Source organism: Osmerus eperlanus, chromosome 21 (assembly GCF_963692335.1).
Source record: "Osmerus eperlanus chromosome 21, fOsmEpe2.1, whole genome shotgun sequence".
Classification (NCBI taxonomy): Eukaryota; Metazoa; Chordata; class Actinopteri; order Osmeriformes; family Osmeridae; genus Osmerus; species Osmerus eperlanus.
This window is the reverse complement of record NC_085038.1, coordinates 10,105,107-10,118,566: the sequence shown is the minus strand read 5'-3', so window position 1 is coordinate 10,118,566 and position 13,460 is coordinate 10,105,107. Positions and strand designations below refer to the sequence as shown.

Genomic DNA, 13,460 nt, shown 5'->3' with positions numbered 1-13,460 from the left:
GTGGAGTGCTTCAGGCACCTGCGGTCTGACATGCAGACACATTCTTTCCCTTAATCCCTCCAGTTCCTAGCCAAATCCTTTGATAATTTGGAACTAAACTTTATTGGCAACAAATTAGCCAACAAACAGAAGTGGTGTTTATGGATCCACTTCTTACTGTCGCCTCTAATGACCGTCCTTGTCCTTGCATGCTTTAGCCTAGCAGGAGCTCCACATGGTAGCAGGCACAATGAGCTTACTCGCCATGTCACTCCCATAGAACCTTCCAGAACACACAAGACTTTGCCAAAAGCCTTTTTCAGTTCCACTGTCCAGAACCAAGTCCTGGAGGGCCAATGTTCTCATCCCTGCTTGTCTCTCCGGGCTGCTGGCCTCCACAACAGTCACGTGCATGGCTTATCTTGTCTGGTGGCTGATTGAGTTGTCTGATAAGGTCGGTTGGTCTGGGTCATGAGACATGGGAAGTCCAATGAAGGAAGTTGGAAATGTGGCCTGCTCCCATTGTTGGTGAGAATTCTCTAGTCAAACAGATCCATACAGCGTCTTTGTGTTCAATCTACAATGTATGTAACTCAATACATCTTTATGTCAAACTTTTACATACTTTACGGACATTTCTCCAAGTAGCAGAAAAAGGCCCACTGTTTGCAAGTCGTTGGCGGGTCGTTCACTTGAATACCAACAAGTCAGGGGAGAGGGATGGGACCAAGAGGAGATACAGAACCGAATCGAGAAAGGGCAGTGACACATGGATCCAAAAATGACCGAGGCTTACGTTTTGGCTCGTCTATTGCCTAGGGGAAGTCATTATGAGGTTGAACAACAGGCCTGAGATGCACTGCAGTGAGAACCTGAGCCCTTCTCCCTCACAGCTCTGCTCTGGAGCCCACCAGGGTTCTCTCAGGGCTTTTACCCCACACAAAGCACGGCTTCAAAGAACCTTTCATCTCTTCTAGCGAGCCGGTGCTTTGCGCCAGCGTGAATGACACGGAAGGTTAAACAGAAATAATCATCTGTATCTGCCAGGAAATCGCTGCACACTGTCCTTGGGGCACAAAGGAGGAAGAGGGGAGACAGAGACACTGAAAGGAAGAGGGAGAGAACGAGAAATGAAGCTACGTTACAATGGAATTCCATTGGGTAAAGAGAGATCTGGGGAGAGAGACAAGGCTTTGTTTGACTGTTGGGCTCCAAGTCGTTCAAAAGCATGCGAGCGCATTTGAAAAGCCATTGTTTCTATATTTTATATTCTCAAGGTTGAAACGAAAACGGCTCGTGAGAAGTAAGAGGAAGCTGAAAAGCCCTTGACGTACTGTAGACTTAGGAAATGTGCAGGCTCTGAGTGACTCTTTCCTTCCACGGAAAAACCCCGTGCTCAGGACACCCAGGTCAGGGGTCAAACATCTGTCTCTAATCAGGTGGAGTTGACCTTTCCCCAGAAGCTCTGCACCTCTGGTCTCACTTTGACTGCTTAAATACCTCCCAATATGTGGGTGTCCGGACCGCGTCATTGCTGTGCTAATCGCCGGCCTAAAAGCTGTGGACGCACACACGACCCGTTCAACACAATGCATTCCGTACACATGACACTGCACGAACACTTCAATTTCCCATATTCCGCTCCTTTAAGAATGCTCGAGAAAGAGAGCGAGCGAGAAAAAGAAACACAGAAAGAGAGAACGAGATATACAGAGGACGAAGAGGGGTCGAGGGGAAGGCAAACAAGTGCAATAAGACGAGCCCGTTTCCTCCAGCCCATCCTGCTGAGTCCACAGACAGAGGAGGTATTATTCAGCTGATGGATATCTGCAGCTCCGGTCCGCTGGACTCCACTGCCCCTCTTAATACAACAGCTGGTCTCACAACGGGCCCCATCGGGCTTGGCAAGAGAGACACGGTCGAGGACAGTGGCAAGACACACACACACACACTGGCGCGCGGGCACACACTCCAAAAAGACAGCACGGGGTCGGCCACAGAGGGGGCCGTACCCCCGGTCTTCTTTCTGCTGGCTAAACACTGTCCTCCATCTTCCATGACACATCCTGCCAGGCGCTGTCAGCTCCATTATCCCTCCTCACATGGGTAAATGGCTACTTAGAAACCCGCCCCTGCATGTAATTGCACACACTTATATGCTCCACAGATATGACTAAGCTCTTAGCATGGAAGGCAGGGTGAACTGGAGGTCGGATGGTCAAACGACGTCAGCACTGCCAAACAGCAAACATACAGGACACAGTTAGGTTTTTTTTAAAGGAGGAAGCAAACACTATTGTCTGATGCTGTTTACATTTACATTTACATTTATTTACGTTTAGCAGCACGTTTCCTTGGTTGTGAAACTGGCACACAGAGAAAGGGCAGTATCGTGTATCCTGATAAGCAACTTATAAATGTAATGTAAACATTCAGAATCACATGAGTCCTCCTCATGGGTTAAGGTGAGACTTGCAACAACATGTGCTATATCTAATTGGTAAGACATCTTCACTGAAAGCACAAGTTATTCATTCATGCTGTTTGTTTTTGTTAAATGTAAATTAATAGTGATCAGTCAACCTAACAAACTAAAAGCTTTAAATATTTAGGCTACATATCCAAGGACCAAAACAATCTATTATCAGGTTGTTATCCTTTATAACCTTGACCACTGACCAATCTAACGAGTATTGCAGTAATATGGGCAAGATGATTATCAATGTTTTGCTGCAACAAAAATGTTCAGCTTTGCTAAACTGGATGACATTTAGTCTCTGTTTCCTGATTGCTGTTGATACCACAGACTTCACAGACGTTAGCCAAGATTATGCGTCCAAGTAGCAGAAATAGACAGGACACAAATGGGGTGAAAAGCTTGTCACTTACTGAGTTTTGAAAGCAGGTTTGTAAGTTTTGTGTTGAATACTGGTGGCCAACTTCAGTGAGTGTGTCCTAATTCTTTCCTCAGACAAAGATAGGAATTACAGTGTTTACCTCAAAATAATTTGCTTTATGCCGGTTAGGTTAAAGTTTAATAGGTAGAGCCAACTGGAGGACCAATCCAAAATGTACAGCATTGTCACAAGAACATGATTCATGTACACAGTCCGGGTTACATTACGTTTTACGACCTCTAGCAACACCTGTTTCTTCAAGTTTATGGCTATGTTTTGACTTGAAAATTTAAAATTAAATGATGTAACATTTTAGTAGACTATCCTTCTTTACTAACAAACAACAATGAGTCTCTCACTGTGGTGGCTGTTTGAAGGTATCTAAGCAACAGTCACCAATGGGGCAGACTCATTGCCTGTTCCAAGTTGACATTATCAGACAGCTCTCTCTGCTAACTAACTCTCTGGGGAGGAGAGTAACATTCTGTTCTCCTCTATGCCTGTGATGGAATGTAAGGAGATTGTAACTGAGGTCTCTTGCAAGTTGCAAGTAAAAATGTCTCTCACAGAAAGTGCTGGGTACATAGCTCCTAAATTGGATGAATAGTTAAACTGTACAAATATTTTGAGACTCATTTTTCTAGCAGACTTGGTACGTGCACAATGGGGGTCGAACGTCAGTGAACGCACACTGCCACCGAACGGAAGTGTTCATGTGTGACCGTTTGACAAGGAGGCGCTGAAGAAGGAATGACAAGAGAAGAGGGGGGGGGGGCCCTCACACCTGTCCACCTGTCATCACATGTCTACCAGTCACCAACCTGAGAGAGGGAAACAGACAGATACCGAGACAGTTGTTCCTGGCTGGAGGTAGAGGTCTACCACCAGATACCTAAAACAGTATGTTTTCATTCTGTTTAAAAGGAGAAACAAAACACATTCTCCTTCAGGGTGTCTAGTCTAGAAGACATTTGTGTTCCCAGACCTAAGAACACTGTATGGTAATTAAGTATGCCTTTTGCTTACCAAAACCTTGAGATACATCTAGCTAGCATCCATTCCTGCTAGGTACAGACCAAGAAAGGTCTAGACCATTGGTTGAAGGGAGTAGGAAGTAAGGTTCTCATTAGTACTGCCAGGTCACATTGACTCTCTAGATAAAGGACATTGCTGGACCAAGAGGTATAACGAACAAGCTATGGTTTAGTGCATTGTTAACCTGTATTTAAAGGCCATGAACACTATCATTATTCTTCAATGAAAACCGACTAAGGCCACTGAGAATGAGCTTGACAGCTTACAGTTTGTGCCATCCTGTGCCAGTGGAGCTCTGCACACTCGTAACCTCTTAACATCCGATTGGAGGAGGAACCTCTACAGCTCATTTGAATATGTTTCCAAATCTATGAATACTCATTAAGACCCCATTCAGAGTTACTTGACATTCTAAACTAACCATCTGTGTGAGGCACCTCTGTAATCTTTTCTTCAGTTATGTCTGGTTACTTCCTCTGGCGGATTTGTTTATTTTACACAATGTTCCTTTTGGGGATGTGATCGAGCACTCCACCTGATGAGTAAATACATAAGATCTGTCATGGCAGACAAAAATGACATCTCTTGACATTTAGTCATTTAGCTGACGCTCTTATCCAGAGCGACTTACAGTAAGTACAGGGACATTCCCCCGAAGCAAGTAGGGTGAAGTGCCTTGCCCAAGGACACAACGTCATTTAGCACGGCTGGGAATCGAACTGGCGACCTTCAAATTAATAGCCCGCCTCCCTCACCGCTCAGCCATCTGACTCTCTTGACGTTTGAGTTCATCAACCACATCAACATGAAGTCAACTTTAAAAAATGTCTTGCCTGATTGAAACTGTGCAGGTCAAGGGAACTTACTTTCACTTCGTTTCTTTGCGGGCTTCCTTTGGTACATTTCTCACCAGCACAATACAGCACACCTGTCTCAGGCTACGCTACGGATAAGGATTTTCATTTCTGACGGTGAAAAACTGCTTACAGACAATAGCCTATAGTCATCTTTAATATCGGCCAACTAAGGTATGATAAAATAAACAAATCATTCTGTATAGAATGTGTTGAAAACATTTGAATTTGGACCAGATATTAATCATCTCCAGCGAATAGATTAAGGTACTTGTGTTGTGCGTTCTGTCCCTGGAAAATGTACAGCATGTCAATCCGTATTGATGAGGTGGGACTGTGCCTCACACATGGCAATTATAATAATCCCCCAGAAGGAGCAATTAGACCCATGTAAAACGTGGCATTATGGCAATCTTATTGACATTTTCACATTGATAAACTGACCAATTGTTCTCTTGTCTTCAAGAAAGAATGAACAATGATGATAAAGATGAATAGTCCCGTACTACAGGTTCGATGAACCTTCAAACTGCTGTCAAAGATCATAACAGTCTGCAATGCATTTTCGAATGAATAACACTGTAACAATTATCATTGCCCAGTTATTCACACTTTGAATCCATTTTGCTCATTCTCCTTTATAAATCGCCGTCTTCTGTTTGAAATGATAATTTCAAAAGATCCCAGATCAGCGGGATGCTCAAATATCTTACCTGATCAAATCCCAACTGCGTTCCCAGACAAACAGAATCTGCGCTACATGTCTTAGATTTACAACCGAGGTGTAATTCCGGAGAACACATGCTTTCGCTCCGTCTTCAATGAGGGGTAACACCAGCAGTATCCAGTAATCGCAGTCGGCCAGATACAACGGAATACAGACGACGTCGACTGTACTACTGTTAACTCGGCTCAATGTTCAGAGAACGTGAGGTAGGCGGGGCATAACTAAACGTGTAATTACAAGATTATATTTTTTACAGAGTCAATAGTTAATCCAAAAACATATCGAAAGTAAATATATTCAGTATAGAAAATCCCTATGTAAACCTTTATTTGCACAGACAAAACCATGGCAGTGGTGAGCATCATATAAAAAGCCTATCATAATTTTAAAGTATTGTCTCCTTATTGTATGTTGCATAATCTACATTTCGCAATCGAGTTGTGTGAAACTGTTTGCGGCCCGTTGTTCACAGAACACATCATCGTACTCAGTATTGACAATGAGTCAACAGAAAGCTTTTTACCTGCCAAGTGCGAAGTTGTTGTTTCTGTTTTTATAACACAGAACCATGTACAGACCCTTTGTGTCTATTCTCCATGCACTCAAGGTTCACCTTCCCTTGTCCTTATTCCTGGTTTCACAACAGGGTCAATCATTGGTAAAGTATGCCAGGGCACACAAACAAGAAGTGTTTTGGGTTACCCAAACCCACAAGCTGGTAATCTGATGTTGGGATCAAAGTTATTAATGACCCACACCAAACAGTCCTGGAACCAGCTCAGACCGGTATGCTGCCTACAGTGTCCACCCCTTGTCAACCCACCATCCCCTCTGCCCTGGGGGTGAGCCGTTTATCAAGGAGCAGAGCACTGATGGAAGATGGAACAGGATATGGCTGATTCTATCCATTTTAGCATAGCTTAGCCAGTACAACCGCATAACTGCTGTATCTGTATCTGCATGAGGCACATTACACACTCGTAGTGTACAGTACAGGACGTGTGATCACAGACAATGTTTCAGAAACCGCTAATACAAAGGTAGCGTGTATGACAAGCCTTCTGGTTGATGTCCCGCCCTGCAAAGAGCCGTTTCCTCTGGGGGGACTAAGGGACATTCCATGTGGCGTCATCTTGGGCCCAGCCCCCTAGCTTTGTTTGGTTTAAACCCTGAAAGTGCCAACCCTCAAGCTTGGTGCCAGCCGGAACGAGGTTGTTTCCATGACAACTTTGGGGATGTAGGAAATGTGTGTGTGTGTTTCACAGTGGCCTGAATGTACTGGTTTTTGGTCTGGAATCTGAATGAACTGAGCTGTAATCACCAGCACTCCACACACCCTATAAGTCTGTGTGTACAGTTCTCTGCAATTTCCCATTCTGGTTTATCCAAACACTTTAGAAACTGCACTGAAGCTGCAAATCAACACTTAATAATAATATTACGTATTTTCTCCTTCTCCTCACCATTTGGTACAATGCTCACCATTAATCGATCTGGAAAAGGGGTTTGAATGATAGTTTTTGCTACCTGAAGATCATTTGATTGTGTGTGTGTGTGTGTGTGTGTGATTTTAGCGTGTAATAACAAATACTTATGAATCTGGTCTTTCAAGCTCTCTCTCAGCCATTGGGAAACACCAAAACCTACCTAATGAGTGAACATGTTCAGACAGCTGCGAGGAGAGACAACATTACTTCAATGTGGCAAGGACAAATGGTAAGTTCGCCATTGACATAAATGTTGTCCTTAGAGGAAATGGACCTTTTTGATGGGTTTGAGAATTCAATTAGTTTTTTACTTTGAGGTATAACATCATAGGCTACTGTTGCTACATAGCTACTGTGTCATACGAACATAAATGGTAGAACAAGGTTATGATACGGTATATAAAACGATGAAGCTGATATGTGAGAAAAGAAACTTAGAACAGCGTTGCATGAAATTGTCATTTCGGAGTAGGCCTACTTTCATCTTCAAAAAAGTGTCTCATGAATAACAGAACACTGAAGACAAAAAGAGATTTAATTTCTATTGAATGATGCTCCTGGAGGAGAAAACCCATATCCAGATGGGCTCTGTGTGAAATGAAAGTCTCTCTCCGGCAGCAGTCATGTGACAGGGCTGGGGTGTCCTCTCTCCTCGTTAGAGCAGTCATGAGGATTCAGTATTTCATAGTCCTGGCTGGAGGTGTGATGTTCACAGTCTTTGTCATGGTAGCCAACCATTCTCCCCGCCCGACTGTTTCTTCCTCCATTAAGACATAAATGTTCAGCCTAGAGGAAACCTCTTATACTTCTTTAAGGGCTTTATGAATGGCTAGAGGCTATGAGTGCTTATCATAATGTTTCAAATGTACCTGTCCATCATGATGGATGGATGTGAGGATAATCATAGAATAGAGCACAATAGAATGAGCCCTTTGTTATTTGTACAGGAAGCTTGAAGTACAATGACGCATTATTTCCGCAGGAAACCTGCTATCTGCCATCTGCCACAGGAAGGTATCAAATGGTTCATCAGTGTTAACCATCAAGGTTTACTTTGAGACTATTTGAGACTGGCGCCTGACTGGTGCTAATACGAGATATTTACCTACTGTAGTCAGGAAATCAATATACATACACAATACAAGTTATGTGAGGGAGCACTGTGGTGTCAAACGGAAAAATATGTGAGCCCTTTCTGATCCAACAATAATATTATTAAATACACTATATTATAGCTCTGTAGTTCAGTGGATGCAATATGTAAAGCCTAACAGAATAACAGGGAGAGGAACCGGAATCCTAATATTGTTCAGCTGAACACAGCAGACCTCATTACTATACATCTCCAAGTTTCAGAGAGGAAATTCAAAAGAGGGATTTATAAAGCCGGGGGAGGCTGAGGAGGGGCGAGTGAAGAAGAGAGAGGGAGAGGAAAACATGGCATTAATTTTCCGCCGTGCACACTTGGATTCACCGAGTTCTTCAACACTTCTAATCAAAAATGCACGACGGAAAGCCGTCAACGAGCTTCACACTGTGGAAGTTGCAAATGGGGTTTCTGGCCTGGTTTCAGCTCCAATCCTACTGTCAGCTTGACACAGAATCAAGACACCATCACTGTTTACTAATACGATCCAGACGATTGAGCAGTTTTTATCTGATTGATGTAGCATGGCCTTTCCAGAGGCAAATGTTGAATTAGTGTCAGGTCTACAAACAAGTTGTGTTTTTGCATTTAGGGCCGCATGGGAATGAAAAATCCCCCCCCTCCCTCTCCCCTCCCTCCCCCCTCTCCTCTCCTCACCCACACACACACACCTCCTTCTTGCTCGCACATTTATAGCAATCATGGACGTGAGGGTGAAAAATCTCTCCTGCACAACCTTGAGGCTTCCGATTCAGTCTCGCTTTGCTGTGGGAGGCGGTAAATGACGGTGTTCGACTTAGGCCCACTCAGCCCAATTACCTCAGAGCGCTATTCATCGGTCCCTCCAGGGCGGCTGTCGTCCCCAAAACCGGTCGGAACTGGGTTCGGCGACTAGACACTGCGACTCTGCACAACTCTGTTTTCTCAACCCTAAAAGCTTTCAAGCTCTCCAGGCAACTCTATTATGCTGGCAGGTGGGTGGGAGGTGTGCTGGCCATACTTCCTCCAGATGTATTTTGAGCTCCACTATTATGCTAATGTATCTCTGAGTGGCAGTCGTCGCCGTTTAGCAGCAAGCCGGCTGACATTTCATGTCTCTGGAAGACTTCTGTGAGAGGCTTGAAAAGGATAATGTTCGATGTGTTGTCGCAGGCATTTGTCATATGGCAGCATTGAGGTTGGGATGACTGGTGGGTCACTTCACCAGCACCACTGACGGGCTTCAGTTTAACGGGGGGGGGGGGGGGGGGTCAGACAGTGTAGACTGCCGCGGTGACACACAATCTTGTTCTCTTCTCCCACACGCGCACACACACACACTTTGCACGTGAGCTGGGCTGCACATTCTCCTCTCCTTCGGTCCAGTGTTGTATAATTGATGTTCTAGACATACAGTTAGGTCCATAAGTATTTGGACATTGACACAATTTTCATCATTTTGGCTCTGTATACCACCACAATGGATTTGAAATGAAACAATCAAGATGTGCTTTAAGTGCAGACTTTCAGCTTTAATTTCAGGGTATTTACATCCAAATCAGGTGAACGGTGTAGGAATTACAACACATTTTATATGTGGCCCCCCCCTTTTTAACCCTTGTGCTGCCTTCGGGTCACATGACCCAAAGGTTCATAATGAACCATCATTGTGTTTACCCAATTTTACCCAATACAAAAACAAATTAAAATAATTTTCTTTTAACCTTTGCAATGTGGGGGGTCTGAGACAGCCCAACGGTTAAAAGAAAATGCTTCACTTTGTTTTTGTATGCGGTAAAGTTGTCGCAATACGACGGTGGGTCACAATGACTGATGGGTCAGAATGACCCGAAGATAACACAAGGGTTAAGGGACCAAAAATAATTGGACAAACTAACATAATCATAAATCTAATTGTCACTTTTAATACTTGGTTGCAAATCCTTTGCAGTCAATGACAGCCTGAAGTCTGGAACCCATAGACATCACCAGACGCTGGGTTTCGTCCCTGGTGATGCTCTGCCAGGCCTCTACTGCAACTGTCTTCAGTTCCTGCTTGTTCTTGGGGCATTTTCCCTTCAGTTTTGTCTTTAGCAAGTGAAATGCATGCTCAATTGGATTTAGGTCAGGTGATTGACTTGGCTATTGCAGAACATTCCACTTCTTTGCCTTAAAAAACTCTTTGGTTGCTTTCGCAGTATGCTTCGGGTCATTGTCCATCTGCACTGTGAAGCGCCGTCCTATGAGTTCTGAAGCATTTGGCTGAATCTGAGCAGATAATATTGCCCGAAACACTTCAGAATTCATCCTACTGCTTTTGTCAGCAGTCACATCATCGATAAATACAAGGGAACCAGTTCCATTGGCAGCCATACATGCCCACGCCATAACACTACCTCCACCATGCTTCACTGATGAGGTGGTATGCTTTGGATCATGAGCAGTTCCTTCCCTTCTCCATACTCTTCTCTTCCCATCATTCTGGTACAAGTTTATCTTGGTCTCATCTGTCCATAGGATGTTGTTCCAGAACTGTACAGGCTCTTTTAGATGTTTTTTGGCCAACTCTAATCTGGTCTTCCTGTTTTTGAGACTCACCAATGGTTTACATCTTGTGGTGAACCCTCTGTATTTACTCTGGTGAAGTCTTCTCTTAATTACATTTACATTTTACATTTAGTCATTTAGCAGACGCTCTTATCCAGAGCGACTTACAGTAAGTACAGGGACATTCCCCCGAGTCAAGTAGGGTGAAGTGCCTTGCCCAAGGACACAACGTCAGTTGGCATGACAGGGAATCGAACTGGCAACCTTCGGATTACTAGCCCGATTCCCTCACTGCTCAGCCACCTGACTCCCAGGTTATTGGGAGTCAGCTAATTGTTGACTTTGACACAGATACGCCTACCTCCTGGAGAGTGTTCTTGATCTGGCCAACTGTTGTGAAGGGGTTTTTCTTCACCAGGGAAAGAATTCTTCTGTCATCCACCACAGTTGTTTTCCGTGGTCTTCAGGGTCTTTTGGTGTTGCTGAGCTCACCAGTGCGTTCTTTCTTTTTAAGAATGTACCAAACAGTTGATTTGGCCACACCTAATGTTTTTGCTATCTCTCTGATAGGTTTGTTTTGATTTTTCAGCCTAACGATGGCTTGCTTCACTGATGGTGACAGCTCTTTGGACTTCATATTGAGAGTTGACAGCAACAGATTCCAAACACAAATACCATACTTGAAATGAACTCTAGACCTTTTATCTGCTCCTTGTCAATGAAATAACGAACTCCCTTTATGAGGGAATAACATACACCTGGCCATGGAACAGCTGAGCAGCCAATTGTCCAATTACTTTTGGTCCCTTAACCCTTGTGTTATCTTCGGGTCATTCTGACCCATCAGTCATTGTGACCCACCGTCGTATTGCGACAACTTTACCGCATACAAAAACAAAGTGAAGCATTTTCTTTTAACCGTCGGGTTGTCTCAGACCCCCCACATTGCAAAGGTTAAAAGAAAATTATTTTTATTTGTTTTTGTATTGGGTAAAATTGGGTAAACACAACGATGGTTCGTTATGAACCTTTGGGTCATGTGACCCGAAGGCAGCACAAGGGTTAAAAAGGGGGGGGGCACATATAAAATGTATTGTAATTCCGACACCGTTCACCTGATTTGGATGTAAATACCCTGAAATTAAAGCTGAAAGTCTGCACTTAAAGCACATCTTGATTGTTTCATTTCAAATCCATTGTGGTGGTATACAGAGCCAAAATGATGAAAATTGTGTCAATGTCCAAATACTTATGGACCTATGTTGGCCTCGTTTCACTGTAAAAATGCAATTGGCCTACTATCATAAACCCAGGGAGCCCTTGCTGTCTGGTCTGTGAAAAAGTTTCTGCACACAATTTTCTAAGTGTCTCTCAGTCTCTGCTCTTGATGCATTCTATCCATTATGCCCTGCCTAGACACAGCTGTATCCTTATCTGAAATGAAATCGCTTATGTCTTCCGATCCTTCCTGACTACAGTCTAGCCTAATCTATTTTCCTGGAAGGTAGACACCGGCGTGTCAGACCCGCTCCATTACTCAAGTACTCTGCCCACGTCTCTCACAGGACAAATTATACATCTCTTAACCTGGACCTTTGGAATGCATTCCCAGTGTTATCTGACGTGAGAATATTCAAGTCAAGGCCGTACTCATAATATATATTGGGGGGGATACATCTCCCCCAATATTCAAATCTGGTCAAAATGTCCCCCCCCCCCCAATATATTGATATCAAAATATAAATACAAATATAAATGTGCTACGCTACGACAGGCTACCACGCACGCTGTCCGAAATTATCATAAGAGATTTAATTTGTCCCCCCAATGTTGACTCCATGGCTACGGCCTTGATTCAAGTTCACACACAGTGTTGTCGGACACAGTGATCGCAACCAGAAACCTTTACGTTAACCCATTACTTCATGTAAATACTTCATGTACTGTAAATCCAGTTATTTTTATTACAGGGGAGGATGAGTTGGTTCCAAACTCCAAACATGTCATTGTGACCTACTGCCCCAAAGTTCACATTACAACTGATTCATGACCTTCTTTAGGTTTCAACAGATATGGATTGATCCATTAGAGTGGAACCTCCCGGAAGTCGGAATGGAGATCCCCCAGAAGGCCCTGAAGAGAGAGGGTGTGTGTGTTCGATTTCCTCCCATCACCGTCCTATGGTGTTCTGTGCCATGCATGAGAGCACAATGTTCACCACTCATTACTCATCAGCAGTGCAGATTGGATGGTGACCAAATGACGACTCTGGCACATATCACGGGCACTTCTTGTCTGACAAATGTAGACAGCATGTCAGATCATTGGTATGGAGTCAAAACACCAGACTGACAAATATCATCTGCCAACCACAAATGAAAGTACTGCATTCACCACCACGAGTATCGTGTAGTAAAATGCCCCTCATTGATTTACAGTCTTCGGGCAAAAAACAGTGGTGGGCTGGAGAGAGGGGGAGAGAGAGAGATAGAAAGAAAGAGAGATAGAAAGAGAGAGAGAGAGAGAGAAAGAAAGAGAGATAGAAAGAGAGAGTGAGAGAGCGAGAGATGGAGAGAGACAACTTCCCCCCCATCTCTTCATATTATCGAGTGATACAGAGATCCTCTGCCTCGTCGAGCCAAATGGGTGAAAGTCACCAAGCAGGAACAACAGACGTGTCTTTAATCACCACAAGGAACCTTACTCTTTCTCTCAGTGAAATGGACAAGGGTAATTAATCTTTGGGAAAAAGTACAGTAATTACTTGACCATAATGATATCCATGCTCAGTTGACCTTTTAGATTGAG

General features: G+C 43.8%; 1 protein-coding gene across 2 annotated transcripts in view; it reads right to left on the bottom strand.

Moving 5' to 3' along the window:
- st6gal2b (ST6 beta-galactosamide alpha-2,6-sialyltranferase 2b) overlaps positions 1-13,460 on the bottom strand; it is a 29,046-nt gene that overhangs the window by 13,465 nt on the left and 2,121 nt on the right. Inside the window, exon 1 of one of the 2 annotated variants that reach the window (XM_062446298.1) lies at positions 5,479-5,678. The exons of the other annotated variant lie outside the window; for it this stretch is intronic. The gene's annotated coding sequence lies outside the window, so the exon portion shown is untranslated. Of the gene's footprint in view, positions 1-5,478; positions 5,679-13,460 lie in introns of those variants that run through there. 2 annotated transcript variants of the gene reach the window in all.